The 21,720-nt window shown below is 33.6% G+C and overlaps 1 protein-coding gene and 1 long non-coding RNA gene across 2 annotated transcripts in view; one reads left to right on the top strand and one right to left on the bottom strand.

Annotated features, from left to right (window-relative positions):
• The window catches only part of LOC117172184 (cytochrome c oxidase assembly factor 1 homolog), an 89,648-nt gene that overhangs the window by 22,189 nt on the left and 45,739 nt on the right, over positions 1-21,720 (bottom strand). The window lies entirely within an intron of this gene.
• On the top strand, positions 5,241-6,095 carry LOC117172186. The gene is made up of 3 exons (XR_004466978.1): positions 5,241-5,468; positions 5,570-5,695; positions 5,891-6,095. It is a non-coding gene; the product is annotated as an uncharacterized LOC117172186 (long non-coding RNA).

Here is a 21,720-nt window from a genome sequence, read left to right as displayed (position 1 = left end):
CATACGAAATAGCTCTCACTTCGATTATATGAACAGCAACACATTATTAAATTGAACAAAATTTAATTAAATTGTCGAGCTGGAGGAATATGAAACTTTCAACTGTCCAACTCATGCGGGAACGACCTACATCCAAAGACACAATGCGGCACTATGAGTGCTTTATTACCATCTCCGCCACTCTTACGGCATTAACTTTAATATCACTCTTCTAAATACTCCTAGGGAAATCGAATTAATTGTCGAGAATGAGAAGGGCCGCATATACTGGAACTTTATATTCTCGACAATTGTTTCCATTGCACACTCGAGGCCAGACATGGTTCTTTTTGACTTCAAGAAGCGAACCATGTTTGTTATCGAATTTTCGGCACCAGCTGACAAAAACATCATAACCAAGGTGAATGAAAAGAAAGAGAGGTATAGAGATCTTATAAGGGAGTTGCAACGATTGTACCCTGAATGTTTTGTTAAACTAATCGTCCTGATCATCGGCGCTCTTAGAGGTGTCAAGCTTTCACTCGTTAATAACCTGAAGAGCATCCCTGTGTGTCAACAATATGCTAAAACACTTGCGGGAAAAATACAGAAAGCGGTAGTTCTTGGATCACTCCGTTTTCTCAGGATGCACGAAACTTTTGCCGGATCCTCGTATTGATTCCGTTACAGACTGTTACCACCTATGTCACGGTCGTGAGACGTGCTTGTGGTTGAAATTTTACCGCGATTTTGCTGGGAGCGGGTGCAATTTTTCAGATTAGCACCCGCTCCCGATGAAATACGATGTATTACTATAAATTACTGTTCCCCCTTTTCAACCCTTCCACAGTTGGTGTGAGAGAGAAATATACCATATGTCTGAATTCTGTTTCTTTTCAGAAGCCTCTCACGCGGTTAGAAAATATATGTTCAGTACATATATCAATGTAACACGATATAATAAAAAGCCAAGAGACGAAAAACGTTGCTTTTTATCATTTTTGAAAGACCTACAGGATTATCATACCAACTTCATGAATTGTCTTAAAAAATCGAAAATTCTAATTGATTGGGAAAATGTCATTGCCTTACACCATGAACCTAACGAATTTAAAGGACTAATAGCGGAAATGTTTTTCATTAAAAAAAATCGTAATAATTGTTTAAATATAATTTCTGATCGAAATAATTATAGTCCACTATATAACATAATCTTGGATTCTTTAATTTAAAAAATGAATAAAAATTTGATTGTTTGAATTAATCAGAGCAAAAAAAGGGGGGGGGGGGATAAAAACAAAAATTAATAAAATTTGAAATTAACTAATTTTATATTAACAGATTCAACTTTAACTTTTGATAGAAAACATATATCCTTTTTTTATCACATTTTAATTGAATTTTTGTTTATAATAATTTTTTATAACTTTTTTCATAGGACAATTGAGAACAGGAGAATTGAGGATATTTAAAAATAAATACTCGACATGATAAAATGAACTTTTATATACACGATTCTATCCTGATGAGGAAAACGTAGTTTTCGAAACATCGAATAAATGTGAATAAATGATTCTTTCAACACCTAAATCCTATGGTCTGAAGTATGTCATTTTTAACATCTCATTCATTGTTTTAATTATTAATTACTATAAAACTCAGACAAATAATATCGCTTTCCAACATCTTTTATATCTTGACTATGCAAGTTAAGAAAAAAGTGAACAAAGAAAAATTTGTAAGTAAAAAAAAAATCTATAAATTTGTTATAGTGGAATTTTGTATAGGATGCGTAGTTTTCGTTTGAATCATAAAAAATAAAGAGCTTGAATTTTTGGAAAAATGACAGAAGATACGGAAAAAATAAATGGAAAAAGCTATCGAACCAGAAAAGATCTAAGCATTTCTTATCAATCATTTTTTGATACTGCTTGCATCTTCACGGTCGTAACATCACTGGCACTTGAGTCGCAGCCTTTTTGTCTCAGGTTTCCGCGGTATGGCGCTAGCACCCAGCCAAAACTCTTAGTTACCGACGGATAATGCTTATCAACTGCTACTAAAAGCAGATGTGTTTGGAGCCGCATTTTGCCCATGTAAATGATAGGTATTACAATTATTGCAATTACTCAGTGACATTCTAATGAAAAATTTAATGTAGAATCCGAATTGCATCAAGCTAAATGCCCATCTTGCTGTTTTTGGAGTTTTTGTTGCATGATACGGAAGGGATACTATGTGGATAATTAAGGATACGCTGTCCAGTATCCTTTCCGTTCACACGATCCGCCAGGGAACTTTTTTCCACTCGCGCTTTTTCGCAGATATCTTATTTTTTCAATAAACCAGAGACACAGTTTGCAAAAAACTATGAAGCATAAAACCGACAGCCGATTGCAGCTGTGTATAACACGATGTCGTACATAATAACTTAACATCCTTTGACTTTAGTTTGTTTATGGTGCCAAGAGTACGGCAGTATTCAATGCTGGGTGTACAATATATTTCGTGAGACAGCTTGGAGACTTACAAATTAAAATTAATAATTTAGGTATATTACTGCAGAATAGAGGACTTAGATTATAAAGCTTAGTTAATTTCTGATTATTTTTAAATTAAATTTCATGAACCTTTAGAAAATAAATTTGATTTATAAAATGAGCTGTTCATCGATGCACCTGGTAAGAAGCCTTGCATTAAAAGGTATTACAAATTTTGAATCCATAAGAGTGCTGTTTCTGTTCTTTGTTTTTTAATCCTCGTCAGGCGGCGAAAATAGTAAGATTCCAATCCCTTTTAAAGTCGATTGGAGCTGTCAGGCGCAACCTCCAATAAATTAAAAACACGATTTTCGTTTGCAGCATTAGAACGCGCTCTAAGAGCATAAAATTTGCAAAAGCTAGTAGGTTTGTATACAATAATACATCTCTTTATCGTGAAATGTTCGCTTTGTTAAAAAATTATCCATCACAAAAATATATAATTATGATAAAAAAATTCAACAAATTATTTTCCACCAGAAGCATCTGTGGAAATTAATCCTGACATCGTAAAATGACCGATGCTATGTTTTAAAAAGCTTTTTACGTCATCATTATTCGGAAAATAGTTAATAAAAGTAGCGAAATTGGCTAAATTAAGAGGGCTTAAAATTTTTCTAGTTCCTGGTTGCTTTGTGGTACACCAAACTATCGCTTTCAGTCCAGTGTCGGGGGTTGCCTTCAAATAACCTTGTACTGACTTCGGGGGGATTGAAACGTAAACAGTGAGAGCCGCCTGACTCGTTTCCAATTGGAATATATATCTATATATCAACGGGTGAGTGGAAGAACGTAGTGTCTCATTTTTGTTTCAGGAGACGTCGTATCTCGCCACAGTTCCAATACATGTCGTATCTAGCTTGTGGTTGAAGAGACGTAGTATTTCGCTCGCAGATTCAAAAGACGTCGTGTCTCGGGTGACCGCCCAAGAGACAGGGGCACATAAACCATGTTTGAAAAGTAGCGGTAGCTACCCCAACTGAGGGAGAGGGGTACCCAAGAGGCTGGGTGGGTGGGATATGGGTTTCAGTGAGATGGACTGGAAAATGTCGATTTTACTGAAAACAATACTAAACATTTCATGATTTTAAGTAAAAATGAAGAAAAAGCGTTTTTTTAAATAAGAAAATAGCCCGTCGCTACCCCGGTGGCGGAGGGAGTGTCCGCCTCTGCCAAGAGACGTCGTGCCTTTCTCGCGGTTCAAAAAACGTGGTATCTCGTTCGCTGTTCAGAAGACGTATCTCGTTCCCAGTTTAAGGAACGTATCTCATAAATTTATAATTTTTCAGCCCGTATTAAATTTTCAATAAAACGGCACAATATAATTTATTAAAAAAATAACTTATAAAATATTTGTAAAAAGTTATTTAAAATTAATAATGCTGCGGAAAATGAAGAATATCTGTCAAAATGAGATAAAACCAATTTTTTTAAAAACCTACGGCTATAACATTACATAGTGGCCGATTACGGAGTCCAGCTTGAAGTGCACGCTATATTTTTTCTCTTTTTCAAGTAACTAGTATGTATCCAAGTGTCCAGGTTATTCGACTACGGAGCCGAGTTGATCCGCTATATATTTTTTTCTATTTTGAGTAGCTGGTGTATAATTGTAACATTATTTACTTATATTTAACTGAATATATTATAGAAAATAAATCAAGAAACTCATTACTCAATACAAAACGACGGGTTGTTCGTCAAAAAAACTGTCATGAGTTTTTTGAGGCTCTTGTTTAAAATACATTTGTTTATGTAATTTTTCCATAACATTAAAATTTTGTTAAGGCTGCTGAACACTATTAGGTAGATTTCGTAAGTAAGTGAGTGAGTATGAATGTGTCTGTCTTCAAAAAGACACACACACGCAATTTTCAAACAAATCTTTTTAATACTTTAACTTTTCTTTAAATACGTATAACTTTTAGTAAAATTACCTTTTTTAACACAGAACATACACAAAATTACACACGAAACAAGCACTTAATATTGATTAATAAAACCTTATTAACGCTTAGTAACGCTCTTATTAAAGGAGTACCAATTTTAAATGTGGCAAATATTTTGAATCAAATAAGTTACTAATCTCTCAGAAACTTAACTCTTTTCAGTAAAAATAACTAAAGGTGTGAAAGTTATGAAATTTTACGTTAAAGTGTAAATTAAAAAAAAATTTAAATGGTACTTTCCAAAATTAATTTTTTTTAAAGTTCAAAACTTATAAGCGGTACTGCGTGTCTTTTATTCATACTTATTCCAAAAGCGCGCATTTTAAATGCAACTCGTAAACAAAACACTTTTTTTAATAAAATTATCTTTTATTACCACTAATCTTTCTATCGTATGACAGATGATTTCAAAACCTCAAATTGATATTGTACACAAATACCGAATTTAATAATTTGTTAACTGTTTGAGAAGTGTAATATTGTTAAATTTACAGTTACGTTCGTCATAAAAAGTATATCACGACGCGTTCTAAGCAGTTTTCTTCTGCTCTTATTCTGAATATAAATAAACATGGAACGTAACTACTGAATTTTGTGATTTGACCAATATTATAGTAAAGCTAAAAAAAAATATCAGTTGATTTCAAAATCAATTATGTTTTTAAGTGTAGATAATAAATAAGCTCATATTTTGGTTTTGTTTAAATTTAATCCAATTATATCTCTTATATTCTTTTCAAATAACCTATAATTCAAATCTCTTTTAATAGAAATCGATTAACGTTCTTGCTTCAGCAACTTTATTTTATTTTTTTATAGAATCTCTCAATGTATTTCATTAATTCAAGCTTCCAAACGGATATCACCGCATCCGAATTCAACTATGATGGAACTATGCAAAATTCTCTGGACCATACAAATTCAGGGATAACAGCATTAAAACCTGTAGATCTTGAACAAGACGACGTTTTTAGCAAATTTATAACTTCACCAAAGAAGAGTAAGATAAATATAATATAAAAATTTATTTTCAGTATTTTGACTATTATATCTGTTATTATAACTGTTTAATAATTAAATTGAATACTTTCATTTATCTAGCTTTTACGACTCTGAATGCCGTTAAAAGTAATTTTTCGGGCTCCGAAGACGGAGATCTCCTGGCATTCTTTTCCTACACATGAGTAGAACCATCAAACACATCTTTCAATTTAACAATTCTGCAAGGTTGTTATAAAGACAGTAAATATTTTATCATGTCTACTAGGATTATGTTTTTTTTTTAATTTATACATATGTGTTTATATAAAGTATAATATGTAACTAAGTAATATAACGAATTTGGAAATTAATATTTACAATTAAATAGCTTATACGTTAGTAAATAACCATCTGTAAACTTTTATGTAACACAATATTTAGACTCATCGCAGCAGATTAAAACAAATAAAAATCTTGGTGAACGGTTTTGACAGTGGCGGCATGATTTCTGAGACACCCTTAAACGATAAATCTGATTCTTCTGTCAGATCTAGCAGTAATAGTGGAAACAAAAATCTTGAGGTAGAAAATGATTGTCGCTCCTCAGTAGGTGATTATAATGCATCACATCACGGTGAATGTGATGATGACTTATTAAACGATAACGAGTCTGATGAAGATAAATCAGGTGTAAAAATATCTTGAATAAGTGTACATTTTCATTTTTAAATAGTAGTTTTGCGATAGTACATTTGTCAATTCTTAAAAAAAACATACTAGAAGTGTGTGTGTGTGTGTGATATTTTGCACCGGCAATAGTCTGATTTTAGCTTAAAATATTTGTCAAGAACATTCGTTTAATAGCTGACATTTGCTAAAACAAGGTCTAAGCTTTGAAACGCTTTCTTAACTACTTCAGCTTGAGCTATGTCATTCTTTTATTTTGTGGCTTTTCAATTAAAAATACGCTGCCAACAATTGTCACTTGGCTTCCTACACAGTTTTTAAATATATTCATTGAAATTTGTTTAAAAATAAAAATGGGATCAATAAAATAAGCTGTATGATTTTTAAATCCATCCAGCCGTTCAAATGTTACAGAGGAATATAAACACATACAGACAGACTTTTTAAAAACATAATAATCTGATTCCTGACGATTGAAAACACAATTCTAAAGTGTTTTGAAGGGGGAAAAAATCACTATCACAACGCTACATGTAAGTAGCAATATGTACCAGAGATAGTTTGCACTATAATTATTTTACTTGCAGTTTACTCTTACAATTAAGTCGAGATTACCAATTTGAGAATTTCATTATTTTGAACTATAGTGAAATTGATTGAATTGTCAATTAAAATTTAATAAAACAATTGCAAGTAAAAAACATAGGTAAAATTATCAGTTTTTTTATCTACGAATACTTATGCTGCAATCATTTATAATATTTTAAAGAATTTATCTAGTTACAAGTGATGATGATCAGAACCAAACAAATATGGATTTAATTGATAATTATGTAACACCGGAAAACTCATTATAAAACAAAAATAGTACAAATTCAAATCAAAGGCAGTCAAGAACAAGGAAAACCCACGAACAAGATCGTATTATTAAGAAAGCAAGGAAAGCAAGATCTGACGGTAGTAATGGTACAGGAAAAAAAGAAAGGCCGATTTTCTAAGCAAAAATGCGTGAACCCTGCCAATGCCGATTTAAATTTGCCAAAAGATAAGTTTGCTGGTACGAGAATCAAACTTCCACAGATTTTGGAACTCCGACAAGGATCACAATGCTCAGTGGCATTATCTTTCTAATTTGATTACTACTGACAAAACTGATGCGAACAAGAAGAAGAAAACAGAGAAACATGCATTTCATTTAGACTAAGCAGAAGGGAAAGTGATAATATTCAAATTAATGTATCTAAACACATTAGGTAAGATTAATTATCTTCATTGGTAAAGTCAGCCAGGGTAGTTTTGCCAGGTGCTATAGGCAGGTGTTCACCAACTGAAAATTTAAAAAATTTTGAAAATCTACTTATGAAAGTAGAAGAAGCGATAAAATTATTAAATTTTACTTTTTTACAGTTCGCAGATTGATCGTTTATTGCTACATTAAAATTGGTTAAAAACTCGAAAAAATGCAGTTTTTTTTTGCGGAAATGAATGGTTAAATAGGTTTGACACATTTCAAGACATTCAAAATATACAAAAGAATAGTCTATTGCATTCTCTTAAATCAAAGTACTTTGGTTTTGGTATATCGTTCGCTTATTACTTGAATAAAGTGTTAAAGAGTTGGAAATTCTAAAAAAAATCAGTTTTCTTGCAAAAATGTCAAATTAGATCGATCTCGCGCCTTCGTAGGCTTATGAAAATATATAAAACTATAGTGTTTTGCATTCTGTAATAATTCCAGCATTTTGATCATTTCAGCTACTTTAGTTTTAGCATATTGGTTGCTTTTTTTTGAGTATTATTTCGGGGGATGGAATTAAAATTACTAAATTGACTGCATTAATTGTATTATTAACTAATTTATTGTACTGTGATCATTCATCGTGACAGGCTACAATATTAAAGTTAGATTACAGTTAAAGAGACATTTGGCCTTAAAAATGTCGAATACTCTTCTTATTTTTTTATTTCTATGAAAAAAAATATATATTTCAGTTTGAACCCTTTAAAATAGTGATATAAATTAAATTAACCCATTAATTCCCTATCGACCATTTCACAGTCGATTGGTTTTCGGCTTAGAAAATCAAGAATATAAATGAAAATAAAGTAAGGAAATATTTGTTTCATGTCTAAAATTGCCTGCTCTTTCCGAACCGAGTATCAAATTTTTCATATTTTACACAGAAAATTTAATATGGCCGCTTAAAGTTAAGATTTTTTTTCTACTCGACTATGGGCACGTATTTTAGCAATTAGTCGATATAATAAGATATAATAATGGCCTTGAGTTATACAAAATCTTACTCCTCTTTGGTGAAGTTATAAATTTGCTAAAAACGTCGTCTTGTTCAAGATCTACACGTTTTAATGCTGTTATCCCTGAATTTGGATGATCCAGAAAATTTTGCATAGTTCAATCATAGTTGAATTCGGATGCGGCAATATCAATTTCGGAAGCTTGAAAATTTAAAAAATGTGAATGGAATAAGAATAATTTTATTTTTTTAATTCGACCATATCTTAATGATATTGAAAAATATAAAACTCTGTCAAGTGACACATTAAAAAATAATGAAAATTTACAATATTCGCTAGATTAGAAGCGCGCTACACGTGCCGAGCTATACACCCTTGTATTGACATTACAAATATAGACAAAAAGCAAAATGTTGTTATAGACATGATTCACGATACTCTCAACTAATCAAATCACCCTTAGATTGGCAAAAAACAGAGCAAAAGACAATAATATAAGAGATATAATTGGATTAAATTTAAACAAAACCAAAATATAAGCTTATTTATTATCTACACTTAAAAACATGTTTAATTTTAAAAACAATAGATATTTTTGCTGTACTATAATATTGATCAAATCACAATATTCAGTACTTACCTTCCATGTTTATTTATATTCAGAATAAGAGCATAAGAAAACTGCTTAGAACGCGTCGTGATACACTTTTTATGACGAACTAAACTTTAAATTTAACAATATTACACTTCTCAAACAGTTAGAAAATTATTAAATTCTGTATTTGTGTAAAATATCAATTTGAGGTTTTGATATCATCTGTCATACGATAGAAAGATTAGTGATAATAAAAAATAATTTTGTTCAAAAAAGTGTTTTGTTTACGAGTTGCATTTAAAATGCACGCTTTTGGAATAAGTATGATTAATAGACACACAGTGCCGCTTAAAAGTTTTGAACTTTGAAGAAAACTAATTTTGGAAAGTGCCATTTAAAATTTTTATAAATTTACACTTTAACGCATAACTCCATAACTTTCACATCTTTAGCTTATTTTTAGTGAAAAGAGTTAAGTTTTTGAGAGATTAATGACTTATTTGATCGAAAATATGTACCATATTTAAAAATGGTACTCCTTTAATAAAGGAATTACTAATAAGGGTTTATTAATCAAAATTAAGTGATTTTTTCGTGTGTAATTTTGTGCATGTTCTGTGTTAAAAAGGTAATTTTACTAAAAGTTATACGTATTTAAAGGAAGGTTAAAGTATTAAAAAGATTTGTTTGAAAATTGCGTGTGTGTGTCTTTTTGAAGACAGACACATACATACTCACTCAGTTACTTACGAAATCTACCTAATTGTGTTCAGCAGCCTTAACAAAATTCAAATCTTATAGCAAAATTACATAAACAAATGTATTTTAAACGAGAGCCTCAAAAAAACTCATAACATTTTTTTTGACGAACAACCCCTCGTTTTGTATTTGGCAATCAGTTTCTTGATTTATTTTCTATATTATATTCAGTTAAATATAAGTAAATAATGTTACAATTATACACCAGGTACTCAAAATAGAAAAAAATATATAGCGCACCAACTGGGCTCCGTAGTCGAAAAACCTGGACACTTGGATGCATACTAGTTACTTGAAAAAGAGAAAAAATATAGCGTGCACTTCAAGCTGGACTCCGTAATCGGCCACTATGTAATGTTATAGCCGTAGGTTTTTCAAAAAAATTGATTTTATCTCATTTTGGCAGATATTCTTCATTGTCAGCAGCATTATTAATTTTAAATAATTTTTTACAAATATTGTATAAGTTATTTTTTAAATAAGGTATATTGTGCCCTTTTATTGAAAATTTAATACGGGCTGAAAAATTATAAATTTGTGAGTTACGTTCCTTAAACTACGAACGAGATACGACGCCTTGTAAACAGCGGGCGATGTACGACGTCTTCTGAACAGCGAACGAGATACGACGTTTTTTGAAACGCGAAACAGGCACGACGTATTCTGAACAGTGAACGAGATACGACGTTTTTTGAACCGCGAGAAACGCACGACGTCACTTGGGCGGTCACCCGAGATAGACGTCTTTTGAATCTGCGAGCGAAATACTACGTCTCTTCAACCACAAGCTAGATAAGACATGTATTGGAACCGTGGCAAGATACGACGTCTCTTGAAACCGAATGGAGCTTCTAGAAAGTCCTTTTTTTGCAGCGGTAAGAAGTTAAAAAAATATATAAGATCTATAACGTCTGTTTCTGCTACTTACAGATGATGCGTTTGAAGTGTAGCAGTCAACAGGCGTTATACGTCTTATATTTTTTTAAACTTTTTACCGTTGCAAAAAAAACTATTCGTAGAATCTGAATTTCAATAATTTAAAAGCTGATTGCGCTTTTTTTTTAGTTTTTTAAAAGGGAACCGAATGGGGACCAAATGGGGTCTTTACGGGTACTTTGAAAGGCTCCATTTTGGTTCCTTCGGGCCGCTAGGGGGGTGAATGAAAGCGAGAGTTTGGTGTATTCAGACAAATATTGTCGGCGCTAGGTACAGAAAGGGATTCAATTGAAGAGATAACTTTAACTGCTATGGAGATTCAAAAATGGAGGACAAAAACGGAATCCAGAAGTATTCAATATTTCTCACGTTACTACTCGATTAATGGAATTTTTCAATACTTTTCGATGCAAGCCTTCTTACCGGGTGCATTCTTTGGCGATTTTATAAAATAAAAATAAAACAGTAGGTGAGAATGTTTTCAAGTATTAAAAAAAAAGTTAAGCAATTTGTTTCAAACTTTAGGAACATATAATACTCATGCGAATACGCTATCCGGTAATAAGTATTAAATTCAGGAAAATTAAGAATTTGTATTTCTATGAATATGCAATTTTCCCTCCGTCTACAAATATTTCAGCGGGAAAATAAAAAGTACAAATCCTATTCCTCTCAATCGATTTAGTAAAATTAAACCGACGCATTTATTCAACCTATTTTTTAATTATTATAGCGTTTTATAGCTTGTAAATTCGGAAAATATTCAGATTCATATTTATTTATATTTTAATAATGATTTAAAATCGTTAACAATGCATTAATCCCTGCGAGCATAGAGGAGAATGCATTTCAGATTAAATATATTCAAATGTGTGAACTAAAACAATCTTAACTCTAGAGGGGCAGACTTAAATTAATTAGAATTTAAATTTCAAAAATTATTTTCCAAATGAAGGAATTAAAACAATTGAATACAATATTTTTCGAGTTGATTTAAGGGAATTAAATAAATTCAAAATATGTCCATTTTTGCAGAATACAAAACATCTCTGTGACGTGTATCTACCGATATAATTAGAAGAAATTATATATATTTAAAACACGTTGTTCTGTTTTGGGGAATAGGAAACTATGCGGCGTTCGCGATGGAAACAGAAATGAATTAGTTTCGAAGATATCCTATTCTTATGATGACATTTTAGACAAGTAGAAAAATCGCACATTTAAAATAATAGAATAATCTTCACTTTTATGCTGAAATCTGAAAATATTAATTTTTCTCTATTCAACGCTTATTACCGGGTACATACAAAAAGTTAAGCTGTCTAAATCTATTAGTAACAAAGAAAAACGAAAGAAACAGTTTTAGAGATAATAGTGAAGAAATACAAGTGCTTGTACAAAAATAGGCGCATATAAGAGGTACTTTTGATAAACGTGCTAAAATAACGATTGCTTACGAGGGCGAAGAGCCGAAGACAAATGCTGAAATATCACGAGTATCCGCACGTGTATCGCATGCTTTTTCAGGGCGTGACTATTTTTGTATTAATTTTTATCCGGCTTTCTACCGGTTTTCCCGCAAAAAATTCGTGTTTTTCCTGGTATAGAGGGTGTCTGTACGAAGGGTTTCTACTGAATATGGTTATAATAATTTATAAGCAATTGTGGACATTTGTCCACGGATTCCGAGTATTCAGACTTATGCTTGCATGCGGGGCTCTACAAGTATAGACGAATCCCTTTCCCTAGCTGCTCGTAAGAACAACAATGGTTACAAAACGCCTACTCTAAAGCAGTCAGAAGAAGCCGGCAATAGAGAAAGAGAGGCGACACTGAGAACAAACCGCGGGCAGACATTCAACAGAGAAGGAGCGATGCTTCAGGACCCGAAGAAACATCAACATCTATGTTCCTCTCAAGCCCAAACATATAGCTGAAGAGGTTTGTGGATATTTCCCCTAAAAATCCGACCTCAGGACTATCAATTGTAGTAAGTAAAATGCAGCGAGAGATTTGGCGAATGCAAACCGTAACAACCAACGGTTGTTACAGAGATGTACGAACGCGGCACAAAGAAGGGAATAGCAGGAAGTCGGGTGAACCTGCTCATCGATAGATGTGTCTGAAAAGACGCAGCGTCCTAACAGCGCTACTTAGGGATGGCCTGCATTGATTAACGGAAAGATTTCGCATCAGTCTTCCATAGAATTATCGTCTGTCTGTTGGAAAGCGCGAAGGTTCGTCCGCAAATTGTGAGCTATAAAGGTATATAGGTACATAGTCTGTTCCGCGACTTTACATCTCATGCCGTCAAGGTGCTTGTGGAATACTGATTCTTGAATATCTTCACCACAGGATTATTTTGGGTACAGCACCTATAGTCGCAAATAGACGAGAACCTCTTCTCAAAATGGTCAGGAAACATGAATGATTGGGCAAAGGATTAAGAAGGCTCAAGAGAACAACTTCTGCGAACAGCATCTAGGCCACATACTATCTACTTGTCCAACTCATGCGGGAACGACGCACATTCAAAGGCTATACGGCACTCAGTGTTTTATAGCCACCTTTTCCACTTTCATGGCATTAGCCCTAATACCGCTGCGTCAAACGTTCCTAGGGAAATCGACTCAATTGTTGAAAATGAGAAGTGCCGCATATACTGCAACTTCATATTCTCGACAATTGTTTTTGTTGCGCACTCGAGGCCTGGCATAGCTCCCCTTGACTTCAAGAAACGAACCATGTTGGTTATCGACTATTTGGAACCAGCTGACAAAAACATCACAGCCAAGGAAAATGAAAACAAAGAGATGTTGTGCCGGTTATACCCGGAATATTCTGTTAAGCTAGTCGCCCTGATCATCGGTGCTCTTGAAGGTGCCAAGCTTTCTGGTTAATAGCCGGAAAAACATCTCTGCGTGTCAAAAAATTCTAAGACACTTGCGGGGAAAATGCAGAAGGCATCGCCCTGGGTTGTTCTATGTCCTCAGGGTGCACGAGGTTTTTGCCGGATCATATCCTATCTGACGCTTGTGAAACGTCTGTACAACTGAAATTTTACCGCGATTTTTCTGGGAGCCGTTGCAATTTTTCAGAATAGCAACCGTCCCTGGTGTAATCCCACGGTGGTCTTTATGCAAAACTTTTAACTATATATACTTAACGGTTTTCAATTTAAAATGTTCCAATTCTAGCTATTTGAGGTTAGGTTTCATTTTGGAAAGGACAATATTTTGAACGGAATAAAAGGGGATTCAACTTATATCTGAAGTTAAAGATTATTTAAACAGAAGATCTCAAAATTGAACGCTTTCAGATAAAAATTTCTAAAATAGGACAATTTCAAAAGGTTAAATATTGAACATTATAAGATTTGAATTTTGATAATTTGATCACTTACAATTCAAATAAATTGAAATTGTATTATTTCTTATGAGAAGTGTAAAAAAATAATAGTTATTTAAACATTTAAAGTTTTGAATTTGAATTATTTTGAATTTAAGTTGATTAAAAAGTTAAAATTTGAAATTGAATCATTCAAAGTGAAAACTTTTGAAATTCTTGAATTGTTAATAGTTATTAAATTAGAAAATAATAACTTTACAATAAAACTGACTATACAAATTTGTCTAAAATCAAAAAATTAATGGAATGATCATTACAAAAAACGCTCAAAATAAATAGTATTTCGAATTGAGAAATATTTTAAATAAATCATTTTTACTTCACAATGTTGGAATGTAAATGAATGCGAACTTCATTTAAATGTAAAAAAATCTTATTTACTAAAAATTGTGATATTTGAATTTGTATCTATTTTTAAAGAACATAAGCTATTCGAAATAGCTTTTTATTTAAATCTAGAATTACTAATGTTAAAAGTGACTACCGAGGCTTTTAATTTGAAATTTTGAATGATTTAATAGTGAAATTGCCTGATATTTTTGATATTTGAATTTTAAGCTACAACATTGTGAAATTTGAAATTCTAAACCTCCAAAAATTAAGATATTTAAAATAAAAGATTTTCCAATTTAAGCTTTTGAAGCAACAGAAATTGATTTTGAAGACCCGAAAGGATAGCCTCTTTTAGAATTGAATATTCAGGAGTATAATTTTAAATTATTATTATAGAAATCTAAAAAACAATAAATATATTATTTCTAATTATAATATCATGTAGTATCAAGTGACATTTAACGTAATAGAGTAGATTTTCTTACTAATAAATGTGATTTTTGTCAAAAAAAATCTGTCATTTTCACACAAATGGCTGGGGGAGGGGCAGAATCTGCAGAACAAAGACCTGCACTCTGATTGGCCCTGCTATTCGAACTGCATTTCAAATTTATGTAAAAAGGAAACCAATGTTACTCGTTGCATTTTTTCGTTTCATCTCTCTAAAGCAATTTTCATAAATGTTTAATCTAGGTAAACATCTTAGCGACAGCACTCTTAGCACCTTTCGAAATGGCAGAATTTTAAATGCTGCGCAAAATACTGTGAAACTCTAAAGTTTAATTAATCTGAAAACTTTAAAAATGATATGCTTTTTAATTGGAAACTTTCAAAAATAATTAAGTCAAACTTGAACCGATAAAAATTAAACAATTCAAAATTACGTTTAAAGATGGAAAAATGTTTAATTCATAGGATCATGGATCTAATCGTTAGATTAGATTTTTAAAATTAAATTATTTTAATCTAAAGTGCGAAATAAATAACTTTAAAATCATCGACAAAGCATTTCCACGCAATGAGAACAACTTGAGGTTGGCTTAAATTAGTCGGAGGACAATTTTATAAGATGTCAAACTGACGAATACCAATAAATTATTACATTAACACGACAGACAAAGTCACGAAACAAAAAAAGAAAAGACAGTGTAAACAAGAGCTTCAGTATGGACAGCATAAATGAATGTTAAATTATTGTATATGATTATACGTGGCTGTCTGTATGAAAAGATCCCTTATGGTCAGTATGGAGTTAGGTATAGGTTACACAGCAAATTATGTTCTTTTAACATGAAATATACTCAACATCACGTGGGTACCCACACATACTGTTGAAAGGAAACTTACATTATCGGCAAAAGTTTCTTTAGTAACAATTTACAAATTTAAAAACACGTGAATTATAAAATGCGGAAAATCTCCCAGTTTAATATTTCTCTCCCAGCTTTATCCCGGTTTTCTCTCGGTGCAAGTTTATCTCGGCTTTCTCCTGGTTTATCCATGTAGGTGGCCACACTGTCTTTTTTATATTAACCGTCTGCGAGAATTATTTAGCAATGTTCATAATTACTTTACAAAATCTACGCTCTAGTATGGTAGTTTTGAGCCAAATTTGTGTATAATTTCCTTTCAAAAACTTTACGATTATTTTTACTTTTTCGACATTCAAAGTTGTTTATTTCTAAAGCATGCATGCACGTCAATTGCGAAAATTCTCTTAACTTATGAGTTTCAAAGCGCGCATGCGCCAATATTCTCGCCGGGTTTGCTGGACTCACGGAGTAATAATAAGGAGACCGATCATGCTGTACAAAGCGTCTCGAGTTTTGACTGCGCTAACTGTACATTTATTGCCAGACTTAGGCGTTTAAACCCAATGCTCACAAGGAGGGGGACATGCGCACTATGATTTGCTATCTTCTTTTCTCGCGCAAGAAATGTGCGAGTGAGTGCCGTGTTGAATGACAAATAAATTCGGAGGTATGTTCCTGTAAATATTGTCAATTGAGTAGGTGAAAACATAGTTATTCCTTTTTGGACTTTTTGTTCCAATAGGATGTTTGACACTTTGGAACCCAACACGCCATCTTTTCTCGCTAGATTTTTATCTTTCAAAATTCCAATCGTGAAGCTTATTTCACTTTGCAAAAAAATTTTCAAACAATTGATATAACCTCAATTTCTGCCGTTGTTGTGGTTGTCAAGAACTAGCACTCACTCGCACAATTCTCGCGGGCTCGCATTCCTTGTGAGCATTGGGAAGTCTGACAATCAATGCACAGTTACCGCAGTCAGAACGTATGTACGGAGATCGGTCTCCTTATTATTACTCCGTGGCTAGACTGAAGCACTTTGCACATCATTTAAAGGCATGAAAGTCCTCACTTTCGAGAGCGATGATGCAAAACAATACGTATGCTCAGAAAATGTGTTGCTAAGAGTCTCAGCTAGAACATCCGAGGGGACCAAATGTTTAAAATTGCATAAATAAATACTTACAAATCATTTTCTTATAAGCAGGATTTAAACATAACTGGGCTATAGAAAACAGTTGGTTAAGCGATTTCCGTTAAACAATTGTTTAATAATAATAATATATGGAGGAATGTGAATCATGCATCTATTCATCCCATTGTGATTTCAGCTACAGGCAATGTGCACGTAAAATGCACTGAACATCTCGAACATTTAGGAGTCAGTAGAGTATTGGCAGCAGCCCAGAAGGCGGTTTTATTACACACCTGTCGCATTGTAAGAAACTTTCTTGACCATCAGGAAGTGAGCGTTTAAAAACCCGTGAAGTGGCAGATGGTAGCTCTAAGAAAGCATCCATGGGTGACTGTTGTCACTTCCAACGCTCGTGGCCGTTCTTAGTTGTATACCTACAGCATCACCGCAGGAGGTTTCAAGCATCGTATTAAATTAGTTTAATTAACTTATAACATTCTAATCTCGTCAGTCACTTGACTTAGTCCGTGGCTATGATATATAACCGGGTTTATCCGAAAAAAGTTTAATAACCCTACAGAAGGTGTTCTCGCGTTGATGTCGCGGTAGGGCTTGAGCTTTCCTCTAATGACTTTGACGGCTATGTTGGCGGTAGCATTGCTACTGACAGGGTTTCCCATGCCAAATAGGCTGACAACGAAGAAGAGAGGGACTAAGCAGAACACCAAAACCCAAATAATAATGGAGAGCATACTAAAGATATTGAAATGCATTTTGCTTCCCAAGGATCGTCGGGGCGCCCGTGGAGACATAGCTGAGGGCCATCGAACTAAGGGCACATCGAGACATTAACATTAGCAATAATGGATGAGATTATAGACTCCCAACGACAGAGACGTGATGTCCTTATTGCAAGACTGCGTCGATACAACAAAAGTAGTGCACGAAGGCATCAAAGTCGAAACTTTCAAAGAGATGAAAGAAAGTTTTATCGTGAACTGAGAGTAAAGCCAAATAACCATCAAGACACGGAAGTCACTCAATTGGAGGATATGACTAACTACTGGTCGGGTGTTTGGGGAAAAATGAACAGATGCAATTTGGGCACTGCGTGGTTCAAACTGGAGAAAGCAAGGGCAAGCGAAAGCCCTGAAATGCAATTGTCCGAGAGCTCTGGCTCTTGCATCCAGCCACGTTGCATTAGACTAAATACCAAATGCAAGGAAATATGTGGTTACCTCACCAGTATCATTTTAAATGATTATATTAACTCAAAAAGAACATCCTTACCTGCTGACAAGAAAGCTCACCGACGCGAAGAGGATAAATGCAAAGGTTACATGAACGATGGGTCAATAAGCATCACACACATGCTTATAAAACGCTTTGTTTTTAAGAGATCAGGTATTTTTTCTACGCTAAGGGGGGTATAAAGCTCTTAATCTAAAACTAGAGCAAGATCCTCCAGTGAACATACCATCCGTTCTAACTAGACCATCTTTGCAGGTAGCCGATAATGCGAACATGAGATATAGGAGATCAAAAACCCACCAAAAAGTATTTTTCAGCATGGAGAATTTAGCTGAACTTAATACTACTCTCCCTGATTTTCTGCCTGAAGATTTTGATCTCTAGAATCTGAACATACTAGCTTACAAAAAGGCGGCCTCCCTGCTTAGTGAACGTATTTCACAGCTTCAGTTTAAAATTATAACGGCGAGACTACATAAATCAAATGTTCACTGCGTGATTAGCCACACAACATCAAATAAAACGTTCCATGCAAAAGTTAGGGCACTTGCTCAAAACTTACGAAAAGCAAATCATACGCTGAACAACTATAAACTGCTAAACATCAAGCAGCACTGGGTGCAAAAAATAAGAGCTCTTTCAACCGCGAAAGATCGCCTTGAACGACAAGTAAAGTGAATTGACGAAAATTCCACGTTTTCTACTCATCCTTCCCGTCTGTTTAAAAAAACGTCATGTGCCGTTGAAAATCCGCCTCGTCAAGAAGAGATTGAAGTCTTCTGGAAAAAAGTATATGGAGATACTCATAGGCTAAATGAAGAAGCTTCAGATATCTCACTCTTTTGTAACTTCTGCTAGAGGCAACTGTTGCAACGACCAGAGGAGGAGTGTCCACTAATTGCTGCTAAAGAAGTGAAGAAAGTTATCGCTAGAACTAATAACTTTTCAGCGCCAGGGCCAGATAAAAACAACAACTTTTGGTGAAAGAAGTACACTTCCACGCACCAACATGTAGCTCGTATATTTACTACTTAAAAAAAAGAACAACCCATCCCACAGTAGTTAGTGGAAGGACGCACGGTGCTGATTAAGAAGAACAAAGATTTGTCAAGTTCAAAGAACTACTGGCCCGTAGCTTGTTTTAACACCAGCTACAAGATATTGAGGGAGATCCTCAAAGAGAGGATATTAACATCTATCGAGCCGGTATGGAATGCAATAGTTGAACAACGCAGATTCAAGAGAGGACTGGCAGGTTGCAGAGAGAACCTGTTAATAGAGAGGCGTATTACTCAGGATTCTATCAGGTATCGACGCAATCTGTCTATGGTTTGGATTGACTACCGAAACGCATTTCACAGCACAAACCATAAGCTACTTATCAAGCTCCTTGAGTGCCTGTAGGTGCATTCAAAAATAGTCAGATGTATGAAAGAGCTCATGCTCTTGTAGCGGACAAGATTTGTCATAACATCTGACCAATAAAAACCGTGAGTACCGGCTGTCACATATAAGAGAGGGGTCTTCCAAGCAGACTCTCTAAGTCCAATACTTTTCTGCACCTCCCGCTTGCCTCTGTCTATTGTGCTCCGAGGCGAAAGCTCTGGATACCTTTGTGGCTCGACGAACAGAAGAGAATTTAAGGTCAAACACTTTTTATACATGGACGACTTTAAACTATTTGCCTCTTCAAAAGAAGACCTTAAGATCCTTGTGAAAGCGGTAAAAAGGTACTCTAAAACAATTCATATAAGTTTTGGACTGGAGAATGTGCCTGCGTTCATCTGCACAAAGGAAAACTAGAAAATACATCATCGTATGAAGATCTAGGCAAGATACAGGTTCTAACTACAGACTGCTTAGTTCTAAATAGCAGAGCTTCTCTTATGCGACTCGTTTATCAACATGATGTCATCATTGATGCGGCGTTTCTATACCGTGCCGCAGATAGGTCCACCTAGCATTACTAACAACTTTGATGCTCAAAACCTACATACATGAATCAGAACATTCGCTTATACTAAGATAACATGCTTGGACATGTTCTCAGTGGACACTTAAAGTATGCATGCTACGGCTACATAGAGAGGACCAATGTGGCTCCAAAAATTTAATATTGCCATCTTCGGCACTTCTATGCTGTTGATCTGCCGTCTTGTCCTACGCCCAAGGGGAACTAAAGTCCGTTGTGAAGAATGATCAGTGTAAGATCTACTCGAATTTCACATTCTCCACCACTCAACATATGAGTATTAGAAAGCATGATATTTTCCTCTAAGATGTGTAGACGAAGAGAATTTACGTGATTAGATTCTCAGCACCAGCTGATTGAAATATCACGGAAAAGGAGGAAGAAAAACCGGCGAAATATCAAGCTCTTCTTTCCGAGATTTTTCATATAAAAAGTGGGATTTTTAAATTTTTACCGCAAATTTATGTTTAGTAGCGACTGCGATCAACATTCTGTTCTTTATTGCATTGTTCAAAAACTTCCTTGCCATCTTGAATCAACATTTTAATGTCAGATTTGATTATTAGCAACCAGAAAATTCGTCAATACATAGTCTCATAATTTTTTTCTAATATGATGTTACTTTTTCAAACATAGAAGTTTTGAACTTTCTTTTTCCTTGCAGTTAACAAACATTTTCAGTGGAGCCAATTAGAATTTAATTTTAAAAAATTTTAAAGTACGATAGAAAATAATAAAAACGGTATTTATAGATATTTTAATTTGTTACCTCAATACTTTTATCAAATATTTGCCAATAACTTGGCTGAAGTAAGTGAATGTCCTGTTTATTTTCAACAAAATATTTATTTGAGGCAAATAAGTATATGCACTTTGAATGAAAAAATAAGTTCTTCCGGCCAGACATATGTTATTAGGAATAATTATTTGGTACACGGATGTTTGCAGAAATACCAATCCAATTTAGTTCTTTTTTTTATATTCTTGTTTAATATTGATCAGAATTATACAATATTTTACCAAACGACATGATATATAACCTATTTACTCATGCTATAATAAAAACACAAAATAAAAAATGACTGAGAGCTGTATACGATCTGAACCAGAACTAAAGCTCTCTGCAGTGGATCCATCGAAGTAAAATCCATTTTTAAACTAAATCACATTTCCCGGTAAGAAGTCTTTCATTGAAAAGTATTGGAAAATTTGCTGTTTAATGGTAACGTGAAAATGATTAAAACCATTTCGATACCCTCTTTGTCTTCACGTTCTGAACCCCCATGGCTGTAGAAGTCATCTCTTAAACTGAATCCCTTTCTTATACAGTAACATCAATATTTTTCTAAATACTTTTTAGAATCTCAAATCTAAAATGAAATAGAACATTTCTAATCCCTTTTAAATTTGCAAATTACGCTGTTTTTATTGAGTGTTTTTCGAATAATGTGATTCTAAGCATTTAAGAATACAGTATTAGTCGTTTCACATTGTCAAGATTGATTAATAAACAGGTAGCTGTTGTAAAAACTAATTATTTAAATTTGTTTATCATGATTTTATATTTTTTAATTGATCACATTTGAAAAAAGCGAGTGTTTAATGTTGAAGTCATTAAATGCA

This window comes from Belonocnema kinseyi, chromosome 4 (genome assembly GCF_010883055.1).
Source record: "Belonocnema kinseyi isolate 2016_QV_RU_SX_M_011 chromosome 4, B_treatae_v1, whole genome shotgun sequence".
Lineage (NCBI taxonomy): Eukaryota > Metazoa > Arthropoda > Insecta > Hymenoptera > Cynipidae > Belonocnema > Belonocnema kinseyi.
The sequence above is the reverse complement of the archived record's forward strand: the minus strand, read 5'-3'. Positions and strand labels throughout refer to the sequence as shown.